The sequence below is a fragment of the Microtus oregoni genome, unplaced genomic scaffold, assembly GCF_018167655.1.
Source record: "Microtus oregoni isolate MIOR12 unplaced genomic scaffold, Mior012 000026F_ref0000081, whole genome shotgun sequence".
Lineage (NCBI taxonomy): Eukaryota > Metazoa > Chordata > Mammalia > Rodentia > Cricetidae > Microtus > Microtus oregoni.
In genome coordinates this window covers 14,322,740-14,337,540 of record NW_024543085.1, presented here as the reverse complement: position 1 = coordinate 14,337,540, position 14,801 = coordinate 14,322,740, and positions in this window count along the sequence as shown.

Below are 14,801 nucleotides of genomic sequence, written 5' to 3'. Positions count from 1 at the left end.
TAGAAAGTGACTTCAGTTTAATTATACAGTTTATTACATTCTTATGTTAATTTCAATCAAGAAAATTATGGATAATTCTTTCATTTAAGCCTGACTAAATCACATGCAGAATAAACATTTGATATTCTTTACATTTGGAGAAAGTGTGCTCACTTGTCATAAAGAAGCTTAAGAATATTTGTGAAGAGTTCATAAGTTGATGTTCCTTTTAGGCCTTATTCCCATCTGTTTTTATATAATAAGGATCATCTTACTGCTTTTTTATTTATATACCTTTGCTAAAGAAATTATGAATTATTAATTATGAAAGTATCAGAGAAGACAAAAGGTAATAGTAAAATGTGAAAATCTTTATAAATACTTTTTAAAAAGTATTTTACAGTCAGAATAAAAAAATCTAGAAGAAGTAAGGCACAAAATACACTAGCATTTTTATGTAAAGTATTTTTGCTGAATATTCTATATATAGTATTTTAGGTATATTATGAAAGTCAATGTCTTTTGGTATATAATTTCTTGCCTTTAAAGTGCTTATACTGACATTCAAATTTCAAAGGTGAAATGTAAAACAGGCAGGTACCATTTAGTAGATAGTATGGTATCCAAGACTCGGTTGACTTAGTGCTGTACTGGAAACATCAGTTTTCTGTAGTTAGGAGCTGACAGCAAGCAAAGGGGAAGAAGTTGAGAATGAGAGACGGAGACGAGCATAAGGACTGTAATGAGTAGCAGTTTCTGCCCATTCCTAATTCCAGTGCTGCTAGATTCAAACCAGCATTCTGCAGAGGCATCAGTTGTGTGTCATTGGAAGGTAATTACATGGCGAAAGGCACCGAACACTCAACTGTTCCAGCAAACATCCTGTAACATGCATGTTACATGTAATAAGCATGTTGTGATATCTCCTATTTAAGCCAGTTCAAGACATAGACAGAAACATGGGAACTTGTTTTAATAACTCCCAACAAGAAGTTATTTAGTACACATTACTTTTATTTTCCTTTTAAAAATAAAGTATGAAAGTGATAGGCATCCTACCTGATTAACCACTCGGTGGTCTTTTATTTCGGTGTACTTTAAGAAGAATGCTCTCTCTTTTGGGGGGGGGGGGTGGTTACCACTGCTTTTTCCTAACAAAATCAAGTTCAGTATTTAGCCACCAGATGTGAATTTACATGACTTGTTTTCCAGAGTTTATCATAGAATTCTTTACAGTGAAGTACTCTGTCCCAGTGTTCTTCAGATGAGAGGAAATAAATACTATAAATTTAGTGCCAGGCACACATCTTCTAAAAGCCTTATTCCTGTCTTGAAAAATACAGTGTGATTTTCAGATTATAGACTAAAAATAATTAGGGTGTCCTTTTGTACTTATTGAAATTTCTTCTCCAGTTAAAGTTTCAATAGAATTAATAAATTAATAAATATTTCCTTATGATTTAGAATCAGTTGAAATCTAAAATGTAATTCCCACTCTGATTAGTTGACTTTATGGGCTTAAGGCAGTGGAAATCATTACTCCTGGAATAGGTAACTACTAAGTGCCTTCTTCAATTACAGAGACAGATGTCATTGGGAATTATTTTAGTCTGAATCAGAAAGTGTCCCTGTTTTTGGAACCAGTTTGGGGATTGTAGCCACTTGTTGAAATCTGAAGAGGATGTACAACTTCCCCTCAGTTTGTGCATAAAACACCATGATCAAAAGCAACTTGGGAAACAAAGACTTTATTTCCACTTAGAACTCTCAGGTCACACTCCATCACTGAGGGAAGCCAGAGCAGGACCTGGAGGCAGGAACTGAAGCAGAAGCCAAAAAGGGGTGCTGCTTATTGGCTTGGTCCCCATGGCTTGCTCAGCCTGCTTTCTTAGAGCTCTCAGGACCACCAGCCCAGGAGTGCTACCTCCCATAGTGAACTGGGCCCTCCCATATCCATCAATCAAAAAACTGCACCACAGACTTGCCCACAGTCCCTCTGATTTCTTCCAAAATGCCAAAATGACTCCAGCTAATGTCAAGTTGACATAAAACTAACCAACACCCTTGCTCCTACCTTATTACCTCCATGTCTAAGACAGATGTGTTGTCCCTGGCACATGAGTTACTGGTTCCTTCTGCTCCCTGGCTGCCATAAACAGAGCAGCTCTGCCCTGTCTGCATTCTCAACCGTGGTGTTTTACCTTGCCTCAGGCTGAAAGCAATAGAGCCAAATCTCTGGAACTGTTGGCCAAAAATATTTTGCCCTTTAATTTTTTGCTCAGGTATTTTGTCATAGTCATGGGAAATCTAACACAGGAGAGAAAAAAAGAGTTGGAATTGGATATACACCATCTGACCATATGAAGTTCAGAGAAGTTTAGAGAAAGCAGCTACAAAAAACTCAACAGCAGCAGAGCTTGGCTGGCAGTTTCGTTGGGAGCCAATAAGATCAGATTTGCCGATAAACATGCAAAGAGTAAGACTGTAAAGGCTTTGCTTACTAGGTTCCACAGGGCAATGAGAACTCTATTGTGGATTGCCATTTGTAGTAATTTTGGAAAAGAACTTAACATTTTACCCGTATCCCCAAGACTGGAGCTTAGTTTAATATGGGCTAGTGTGTCTGCTTGAAGCAGTTTCAAGATCACAGTGGACAAGTTGTAGTACAGATAGCTATGAGAATTGTGAGCAAAAAGCCGATGAGAAAGAGTCGGAGTGGGGGGAGTTGTAGGTTTACCGGAAAGGGGCATGTAAAGTTGTGACCAGGTATTTTTGCTGAGAGATTAGTCACCACAGAGAAACCAGAATAGCAGGAAAGAGGAAGCATTGTCCTGGCCCACTACTGTAGACTCATGGAAAAGTATCTAAAACTTTGCTTTGAGAATGCAGCGCATGGATGCCCTGCTCACACAGAACTGCCCCGGGTGATTTCCCCCCACACACACAACCCCCAAATTCAGCCCTCCAGGCCCTCAGACACTTCTGTAGTAATGGCCCAAAGCCCAGCTACTGCCTGAGTGGGTGGCCAAGCTAATCAACATCCATGTGATACTTTGTTTACAAGCATACAGAATACATGAGCTGCAGGAGCGACCCCTCAGATTTCAAAGGAACTCTGGGAGGCCAATCAGCATGTGCCAGGATCAGAGTACCTAATGGAAACATGGGAGACTTGTATGTGAAGTCAGGCCTGCAAGGGAGACACCACAAGTCAGAAATCCTAGGAGAAACTGTAGATTGCCACATGGGCTACAGTGAACATAGTCATCTGGAACAAGAACACTTTTTCAGAAGTTTGCTCATGTCCTAATTCTTTCCCAGAGTCCCTTCTCATAATTGGGAGACATCTTCTACCCTTTCTAATTTTAACAGCCACCATTTGCCCCTTGTTGTGCTTATAAAAGTTTCTTTTTCAAAGAACCACCTTTGGGTCATGGTCACTTTTCCTTTGTTCGTATGTTTTCTTATTTCCTTGGTTACTTTAGTCTTTCTTATATACATTCTTGTGCTTGGTTTGGGTTTAATTTGCTCTTTTTCCAGGGTCTTTTCCATGGAAACTTGGTGTTGATTTAGAGCAACTGATAGCTTTTAGCATTGGTACTTACACAACTTCAAGTCTCCAACTACTCATTTATTTGGATTCCAGGTGTTTGCATGTTGTAGCTTCATTTTTTTTTATGAAAGTATTGTTAAACATTATCGAAACATTCTTATGTAAGATTTTTGTTAATCTGATAAGATAGTGAAAATTCTAAGAGTAACTTTAAAACACTCAGTTTTAACATATATGTATATACGTGTATGTATTTGTGTGTTGTGTGTTTAGCATATATGTATATGTGTGCTAAAATATTATATCAGGCTTAGGTAAGTGGTAGGCAAAGAAAAACTCATTTCTAAAGGCTGTCCTGTGTAAATTATTTCAATTAAAGTCTGATTTAAGTGTTAATTCATTGTGATAAAGTGTTTAGAAAACAAAGCCTGCCATGCTTTCAAGTACAAAAATTAAAATTGAGTGTTTTTTTTAATGGGAAGTTTTATAGGGCCAGAATTTGTTTGATCTTAACACTACAATGACTGTTAATCTTTGAGAATCTAGATAACCATGATGGCTTCTGTTTTGCACTCCAAGTCCCTCTGTCACTGCCTAATAAATAATAATTTGTGGCTCTGAGGGAGTGGAAATAGGGTGGAGATTTTTTTGTTGGCACATCCACTAGTGAGTAATGCATTCACTTCAAGTGCCAACAAAAATGTTAACTGGACTTAGTGACACATTTGCTAGTTATTAGAGAAACTAATTCTAAACTGTTTGAGCAGTGCTTTATTTGTCTACCTGTAAATGCAGATTACCTTATCAGTGCCCTAAATAAAAATGGGCCTAATTTTCGTTCTGCAGCATATTTCTATGAAGAATTTTAAGAATGCGCCATCTCTGGGCTCATTCCACTAGCTAATGTTTCAATCATTTTTTTGTTTTTGTTTTTGTTTTTGTTTGTTTTTGAGACAGTGTTTCTCTGTAGCTTTGGGGCCTGTCCTGGAACTAGCTCTTTTTTACTGACTTTTATTGAGCTCTTCCATTTTTCTCTGTTCCCCTCCCTGCCTCTTCTCCTCCTCTTCAACCCTCTCCCATGGTACCCATGCTCCCAATTTACTCAGGAGATCTTGTCTTTTTCTACTTCCCATGTAGATTAGATCTATGTAAGTTTCTCTTAGGGTCCTCATTATTGTCTAGGTTCTCTAGGATTATGAATTGTGGGCTGTTTTTTTTTTTTTTGCTTTATTTCTAAAAGCCACTTATGAGTGAGTACATATGATATTTGTCTTTCTGGGTCTGGGTTACCTCACTAAATGTGATGTTTTCTAGATCCATCCATTTGCCCACAGATTTCAAGATGTCATCATTTTTTCTGCTGTGAAGTACTTTCTTTTTTTTTTGTTGTTTTTTTTGTTTTTGTTTTTGTTTTTGTTGTTTTGTTTTGTTTTTTTTGGTTTTTCGAGACAGGGTTTCTCTGTGGCTTTGGAGCCTGTCCTGGAACTAGCTCTGTAGACCAGGTTGGTCTCGAACTCACTGAGATCCGCCTGCCTCTGCCTCCCGAGTGCTGGGATTAAAGGCGTGCGCCACCACCGCCCGGCTGTGAAGTACTTTCTTTCTTTCTTTCTTTCTTTATTTATTTATTTATTTATTTATTTTGGATTTTTCAAGATAGGGTTTCTCCGTAGCTTTTTGGTTCCTGTCCTGGAACTAGCTCTTCTAGACCAGGCTGGCATCAAACTCACAGAGATCCGCCTGTCTCTGCCTCTCGGGTGTGCACCACCAACGCCCAGCCTGCTATGAAGTACTTTATTGTTTAAATGTTCCACATTTTCCTTATCCTTTCTTTGGTCAAGAGACATTTAGGTTGTTTCCAGGTTCTGACTAAGACAAGCAATGCTGCTATGAACTTAGTTGAGCACATGTCCTTGTGGTATGATTGAGCATCCTTTAGTATATACCCAGAAGTGGTATTGCTGGGTCTTGAGGAAGGTTGTTTTCTAATTTTCTGAGAAATTACCATACTGATTTCCAAAGGGGCTGTACCAGTTTGCACTCCCACCAGCAATGCAGGAGTGTTCCCTTTACCCCACAACCTTACCAACATAAGTTGTCAACAGTTTCTTTGATCTTGGCCATTCTTGGTGTAAGATGGAATCTCAGAGTTGTTTTGATTTGCATTTCTCTGATGACTAAGGATGTTGAACATTTCCTTAAGTGTCTTTCAGCCATTTTAGATTCCTCTGTTGAGAGTTTTCTGTTTAGGTCTGTACTCCATTTTTTTTTTTTAATTTGTTCTTTTGGTGACCAGTTTCTTGAGTTCTTTGTATATTTTGGAGATCAGACCTCTGTCCGATGTGGGGTTGGTGAAGATCTTTTCCCATTCTGTAGGCTGCCATTTTGTCTTGTTGACCATGTTCTTTGCTTTACAGAAGTTTTGCAACTTCCAGGAGGTCCCATTTATTAATTGTTTCTCTCAGTGTCTGTGCTGCTGGGCCTATATTTAGGAAGTGGTCTCCGGTGCCAGTTGTGTTCAAGTGTACTTCCCACTTTCTCTTCTGTGAGGGTCAGTGTGGTTGGCTTTATGTTGAGATCTTTGATCCATTTGAACTTCACTTTTGTGCATGGTGATAGACATAGATCTGTTTTCATTCTTCTATATTGGAACTAACTCTTATAGACCAGGGTAGCCTTGATCACAGAGATCCACCTACCTCTGACTCCAGAGTGCTGGGATTAAGGTATGCACCACCACCACCCAGTTCATCATTTTCTTTTAAATGGCCCTTTAATAACAATTACATGAATTTTCTTCCTTTGTTTTCTTGTTTCTTTCTAACATTTTAGCCTTTTCTTTTTGCAATCTGTGCCTGTTCTTTCATGCTTCCTCACAAGCCCTAATCTGCTGCCATCCTTTGTATTAACAGGGAGGCAAATCAGAAGAATCCCAGGTCTTAGCCCTGTTGTCACTGCCTTACACGTTTTCTGGGCCTTGCCTTTCTGCCTTTATGATAGATTATCTCTCAAACTAAATGATCCAGAGTCATGACATCCTGATAAACAGATTCAGTTTAGAATTCTGAAATCAGACTAGAACCATTAGATTTAATGCTTACACAAGTTGAACCCCTCACAAGTGGTTTTTTGTTGCCCTCACTCTCAGAGATATTACATTGTGAGATATACTGTTAATACCTGGTTGGTACCAGTATTTCACAGCCTGTAGTAGCCTTTCAACTCATTCAGTTACTGTGTAGTAGGTATAAGTACTATAGCTATGTACATTATACATTTCACAAGCGATCAAAAGACCTAAGTACTGTTGCTGTTAGGACAAACAGTAAGATAATTCTAAAGAATGTAAACTTTAAAAAAACAATTTATAAGACTGTTTTAGAGGAGAGAATTGTTTTATTTTTGTCTTGTTATAATAATTTTCCTCAGTGTGGCAATAAATTAGCTTATCTTTCCTCCTGGCAGTAGGACTCAGTCTACAACTCTCTTACAGAACAAAAACAACTTCTTAAACAAAGGGAATTGGCCAAGAGCCTAATGTGGGAACTCCTCTAGGAGAGATGTAGGCCAAATGTAAAGGCAAATTCCCATCACAGATTCAAGGTTTATTCCATTAAACCAGTTTGTGGAACTGCATATGCAAAGCTTTCCCTACTGCCAATATAAGGATAATTAAAATAATACAGCAAGAATTTTCAGTGGAAAGATATATAAACTGCCATATAAGTAACAATGTTATAATGAACCACTAAGCTAATGGTAATAATACCATTAACACAGTTTTTCTTCAGCAAGAATGAACTTAAGATACAAACAAAGTTATGCAAAGGCTTTCCGTTGTTTTCTAGACAGAATAGAGGTGATAGCATAGAAAAATAGAGTGCATTTGTTGTTCTCAGTGAAGCGTCCTGAAGTCAGCACGTACTGTGCCCTCCAAATCACCTTTTAGGAATAAAGGAAAGTTCTTACCTATCAGCCAATACATTGAACGTTTCCTCCGCTAAAAGGAGCCATGTTGTCAAAGCATGTTACATGTCCAGACTAAACAGCATGGGCATAGGGAGGCTGTATGAAGAGAGCAGGGGCTAAGGAAGAGGCTCAGACGACAAATGCTTACTGACCAAGCATGAATGCCTGAATCCACATCCCCAGCACCAATGTAAAAGCCTAGGTTCATTAGTGTGTGCTTGTAATCCCAGTATTAGGGAAGCAGGCATGAGGATATTAAAGGGTTTCACTGGCCCACCAGGTAAAATGGGAGCACTCCAGGCTCAGTAACAGACACTATCTCAATAAATAAGATAGCGCCCTTACTAGCCAGCGTTGATAATGCTGGGAGGTGCCAATACATGCAAACAAAGGAAAAAAGTAATCAACAGTCTCTTCCCAACTGTGAACCCTGTAAGTTACAGTAGCCTTCCTGTAACAAATACTCATTGATATAGTAGTGGCACAAATGCTATTGGAGTAACTAACAACAATTTTTTAAATTGGGTTGAAGCTCACTTCATGGACTGGAACCCATATCTGATAATGTTAATGAGGCCAAGAACCTGAGAGACTAGACAGACCATGGTCCCTTGGAGAAAGATTGCTATGACTATTTTTCTTTTTTTTTTTTCTTTTTTAAATTTATTTATTTATTAAGGATTTCTGCCTCGTCCCCACAACCGCTTCCCATTTCCCTCCCCCTCCCCCCGATCAAGTCCCCCTCCCTCATCTGCTCGAAGAGCAATCAGGGTTCCCTGACCTGTGGGAAGTCCAAGGACTGCCCACCTCTATCCAGGTCTCGTAAGTGAGCCTAGCAATAAGATGACTTCTAAGAACATACTGCTATATCCGTAGATCACTCAACTCTCATCAGAGAAGCTTCTTGCAGTAGATGGTAATTAACATAGAGACACAAAACTGGACAGTGTGAGAGGGAGGGACTTTGAATGCTCAGCCTACATGGGATGTTTGCATTATTCCCCTCCCCTAAAGGCTTGGGATCTATGCAGAAGAAGGTGGTGGACAACTTTAAGGAAACAACAAAGGGAAAAAAATAAAAATAAGGTGGAGAAGCAATTGAGGAAGAGTTCTAATGTCAACCTTAGTCCTTGACATGAACGCTCCTGCACCCTACAAACACACATGATGAATATCAATTAATAAAAATCATTACCTTTAATTCAGCGTGTAGCATCAGTCACTTAGCTAATTTTATAAAACCTATATTTGAATAAACATTTAATGAAACCTATACGACTATGAATTAGGTGGATTAAGACTTTTTATAATACTTTGTATATGGTGTACACTGAATAAATGGTGGTATATGCAGTTCCTATTGCTATTATAATAAGGCTTTATATGGGAAAATTATATTCTTCATGAGAAGTCAAAATTGGCAAATTGCCAGAACCAGTATTTTTCATAACAGTGATATATAATAGTAAGGATACTTAAAATCACTTCTCTCTCCTCCTTTTTCTCCTTTCGCCTCTCCTTTGTCTTTCTCTCCTCTCACCCATGTGCTGGGAATCAACAACCCCAAGGCCTGGTATATGCCAGGCTAGAGCTCAACTCCGAGTTGCCAGCCTTAAAAGTCCTTAAGTGCTCTAAACTGGCACATACATCAGAATCCACAAGACAGCATTCAAAGGTCAGGCGAAGACTAAATTATCTGATAAGGCGATTTCTGTTTCTCTTCTCCTTTCCTGTCAATTGTGTGAACTCAAAAGCTGAGATTTGCCATCAATTGCAGATCTGAAACAGAAAACTCTTCTCTGTGAAATCTAAGCCGTTTGTGATAGTCGAGCCGGCAAGGCGCACCACAGGCCACCACGTGTCCACCCCACCCCCGTGTGACCTGCCTATTCCCACTAATAAGTTTGTATTCTGTCTTCTCTGGTCCTCTCAACAGGCCTGTACTCTACCGCATGCATACATCTGAACGAGCGGATGACTGTTTTTCTGTACAAATACCAAGTGTTTGTTACCAGGTATCAGAGTCTCTGTGCTCTGCCCCACTCTGGCACGATTTAGCCAATGAGGAACCCCAGCAAAATAGCCAGTGGACATGTGATCCAGTCATGAATTTGTTCACATGGCTCCCTCTCTGCAAGATTTTTACGTTGTCTGTGTCCCTTCGGTGACAGGCACAGCTCTTCTCTCGACAGGGCCTTTAAGATTTTCTCCTTCTGGCTCCCAGGACCCTTCTCTCCTTCCCTTTGCCCCTTTGGGTCTGGGAGTGGTAACAGCTCCTTGGCTCACACCTTCTGAAAATGTCTTTGTAAATCAAACATTCTTGAATTATCCTGCCATCTGTTTCCAGGTGAGAGCTTGACAGCATTCCTGCTCTATGGTTCTTGGAGGATCTCACATTAATTTACAGGCTCACTAGCAGAGCGTGTGTTCATTACCTTCACAGCATGCCAACTGTTAATATCAATGGGCTTAAATTTTATCCTGCCGCCTGCAGTCAGCGAAGGTAGTTTTGGATTTTTCTGCTTCCTAGCGAGATGGAACTTCTCTGTGGCCACAGCCTTCTTCCCCTACACATTGCACATTTTCCCTTCACTTCCATCATCTGAAATGCATTTTTCCTAACTGTCACACTTGGAGAATCCTGCTACTGCTCTGTGTGTGTGTGTGTGTGTGTGTGTGTGTGTGTGTGTGTGTGTGTGTCACTGTATTGCCCAAGCTGGTCTCCGACTTCTGTTCTTGGTCTCCATAGCTGGCACCCCAGGTGTCTACACCACTCACTGCTTTTCTTTTGTCTATGACAGTCATTGCTGTCCATCCAAACTTTTAAAATATCTACCTATATTGTGTTTTAAAGTTGTACTTTCAGTATTTGTGTTCTTAATATATTTTACTATTTCTGTGATGTGAAATGCTGATTTAATTGTACTTATTTCCACATTGTGAGCCACCTTTCACTTCAACTGATAGTTTTGTCTGTTAATACTTTCAGGTTTTCTATGTAGAGGTCCACTGTGGATAACAGAAATTTTACCTCTTTCCATTTCTTACACTTATTTCTTACTTTGCCAGGAAATTTTAGCATTTCAGCCCCCATAGTTAATAATAGTAATTCTAATAGATGTCCTTGTTTGATTTCTTCGAAGACTACATTTATAGTTCATCATTGAACATGATGGTTTTTTTTTCAACTAGTTAAAATATTTTTCTATTAGATGCATATAAGGATTTTATATTAATATATACATGCATAGTTTATGTAAATGCTGAGTGTAATCAAGTATTTATTCTGTTTATTTTGAAGTAATCAAATTCTCCCTTTCCTGTGCTTATTTATTAGATTGCATTGACTTTTTTGGATTTTGGATATTGAGATATTCTTGACTTTTTGATTAAGATTTATATATACACTTAATAAGTTGTGCCTTCTATCTATATCTCTAAATATATATCTATATATAATAAATAAATATATGTATGTATTTATTTATATACCTATAAATAAAAGTTAATGCATTATACTTGTCTAGTTTTATTGTTAAGGTAACAATACTTCAGAAAAATTTATTGAGTTTTCTAGTTTCCAAACCTTACAAAATCTGTAGTTATTTTCTTTTTTCCTAATATTAAATGCTTTTGTCTTTTGTTGTTATTTTTCTAGTTGTTTCTTATGAAAACTTGTATGGTTTCCTAATACTTCAAAGAGCATTTGTTTTTGTTGACCTCCTAATGCATCTGTGCTTTTCATTTCATTTATTTATATTCTTTTTTCTACCTTCTAGTGTCCTGGGGTTATTCGTTTTCTAACTTGAGGGAAGGTGTACAGCTAATGATTTTACAATGTTTTTGTTTTGTTTTTCTTTTACAATATAAAGATTTAGCACTAACACTTTTATTTGAATATAATTTTCCATTCCATTTTTATCAGTGTTCCATTTAAATATTGTGATTCCTATAATGGATTCCATTCGCATCGGGGGTGTATTTAGAAAGATTTTAAAGTCTATTAGTATGCTTTTCAAAAGGTTGTCTTGCAAAAGAATTACCTTAAAATTCATTCTAGATTTGATTGAGTTTTAAAATAAAAATGGGGTTTATATAAAAAGAAAAAACAATTCTAAATTGAATTCAGTGGTGTATGTTTGTAACCCCATCTCCCATGCAAGGCAAAAACCAGAGAGCTGCCAGTGCAAACATAGCCTTTGCTGCATAGCAAGACCAAACCTCAGAAAAACAAAATAGTTATTTCATATTTACTATCATTGTATAGCTTTGTACATAAACAACTTTTTGATAGTATATCATGACCATTTTAAACCTTTGGTATTTCAGCAAATATGACATGAGTGAAACCTAAAAATTGTTTTTATCTTTCAGTTTACTCTCTCCCAGCGTTACAGAATTTTCATCACGTGAACAAATTCCAGTAATTTAATAGATAATAAACAACTACCACCAAACTATCCCTCATTCCAGAAAGCTCATAGGAGTATGAGACCATTATACACCAGAAGAAAAATTGTCCACTTTGAATTTCTCTCAAAAAAACAATAAGCTACAAATGACTGCTTTTTAAAGCACCTCAGTTTTAGGTTTGTGTGTTACAGAGGGAAAAAAAAGAGGAATTAAAGAAAGAAACTGATATAATCATTAATAAGAGAAATGGACTGGGCTAGACTCCCACTAGGGTTTATTTATTCTCTTAAATTTTCTGTGAAAATTTGAGACTGTGATATTAGTAATTTTAAATTATTTATACCATCTAGGTACAAAAGTATCTTTGTCATTATGTGATTCATTTTTATCTCTTCTAATATTTTGCCTTAAAATCAAATTTATTCTAATTGTTATGTTTTGATCTTGTGTCATTGTGCTTTAATATTTATTTAAATGATGTATAAGTGGCTTTAGAAGAAGTTTATCTGCCTGTCCCTGCCATTAAACAGAGATAGAAAGTTTAGTTCATTTATTTTTATTGTGATTATTGGTATATACATCTGTTTCTTCCATCACTTTCTTTAAAGGCTTTTCTCTTTTTCTACCTTCTTTACTGCAGATTTTTGGAAGTTTTGTGGTTCCATCTCTTTTGTCCCTGCTGCCATGTAAATTTTCATTTTTGTCTAATTATCCTTAAATAATTAACACAATACTAAATAAGCCTAAAAGGAGACAGTTCCTCTCCATTTCCCTTAAAATTACAGGCGAGGAAGCATCAGCTTTATCATTCTCCTCTGGTTCTTCTTAGCACTGGATACTCTGTGGTGTTTTAGGCACCAACACATATATCACTATCTTCCTCTATGGAGTGCCTGTTTAAGTCTTATTATAATTGTCCACGTTATAATTACCACGTATTTCTCTTTGTGACCCAAAGTTCTTCTTAAAGATCTTGATAAACATCTTCATTAATATAGAATTAAGTCTGAGTCTTGTATTTTTACTTTCTAATTATTGCAGCTTTATGGGGAGTAAGCTTCCTATCTATAATATAAATCTTCTAAACCATTTTATGTTTTGTTTTGTTTTGTTTTGTTTTCCTTTGGACGTGGCCTGGCTGCTCTAAACCTATTGCATTTGCAAGTCCATCAGCATCAGCAGCTCAGGGACGTCACCTCCACCTGAAAGTCCTTTAGATCATAAGGTCCTGGATACCAAGCCACTATGATATTAGAATAAGATTTTGGTGGACACAAGAAAGAGCCAGTTTGTTTTGTGTGTGGAAAGAATGTGAATTGTTGTGCCAAAGGGAACACTGGGAAGGGTTGTATTTTTTAGAGATAGCGCCTTAATATCTTCTATTGCCACATTCTATTGTTATTTTCCTATCAAAAAACTGATGGTATTTCTTGCCCTTTTAAATCTAGACAGGCCCTGTACCGACTTTGATGAGATCCAAACGTAGTTCCTAACTAGCTTGCCAACATTTACATCCTCTTAATTAGTCTTGTGCCAGCCTGTAAGACCGCGATGTGTGGAGGGTCACAGAGCTGCCAGATATATCACCATTAAAGCCGTATGGACCTGCTAGTTTAGCCAGACTCAGGTGAATCTAATCCCAGCTACATCTCTGTGGGGGACCCCCATACATAAAATCACCAAGCCAGGTCTAATCCATAGAACTATGAAAGGTATGTGTATGCTATAAATACTTTGTTATGAAGCATTAGGTAACTAAACAACTATATATTTTGCCTTTTGTTAATTATCTAAGACATAATACATATTGTGACTCATTAAAATATAAATAATTTGCTTTATAATGCAGATTTATTCAGTTCAAATATTTCCTAATCTCCCTTGAGACTTCTCCTTTAACCTGGAAATCTCTACATGAATACTGTTTAATTTTCAAGACCAAGAGGTGTTTCTTATTCTCTCTTAAGGAGTTTTCATATAATTCCATTACAATCATGAAACAATTTATGAAAGATTAATTCTCTTAGTTTGTTAATGTTTTATCACCCGACATAGAGTCTACTGGGGAAGGGTTCGTATGTAGTTGAAAAGACTCTGTAGCTGCTGATGCAGACTGAAGTATTCTTTAATCGTCAGCCTAATTCAGTTGATTGCTGGTGCTATTGAATTCTCTGCAGTTTTGTGATTCTTCTGCTTACTTATCAACTACTGATAAGTAAAAGCGTTGACATCTCCAATTATAACTGTGTATTAGTGCATTTTTTTCAATTCTGTTAATCTTGCTTCATATATCTTGAAGATCTGTTGTTTACTGTACACACATTTAGGACTGTTTCTTATTGCATAATGACCTTTAATCATTGTGTTATATTCTCATTATCTGGGTAACTTTTTCATATATACACACTTTGATAGTGATAGGTCAATTTAAGTATCCTTTATACTAGATTTGCATCATGTAAATTTTCCTAGCCTCTGTTTGCCTACCTTGGAAAATATAACGCTTGGAAAGAATTTATTGTAGAGAGTATATAAATGAATATTTACTGTGTTTCTGACACTTCTTGACAATGTTGCCTTTGAGCTATATATATTTTAAATTAACCCTTATGTTGGAACTCAAATCTACCATCTTATTATACGATTCTTCTTTGTGCTAATTGTGTTTCAGCCCTGTTTTCCCTTTCTACCACCTTTTGGATCTGAATTTTTGCGATAAGTTGCTATATTTTTGAGTTTGTGTAGTGTTTAGGTAGTTAGTATGGGAAAAGTGTCATGTGTACTAACTTACTGCTGTGAGTTTGGAGTCAACATCTTACCGTTTTTAAAGCAGAATGCAGGACCTTGTCACCATGTCTGTTCATTATCCCTCCCTGCACACAATATTAAA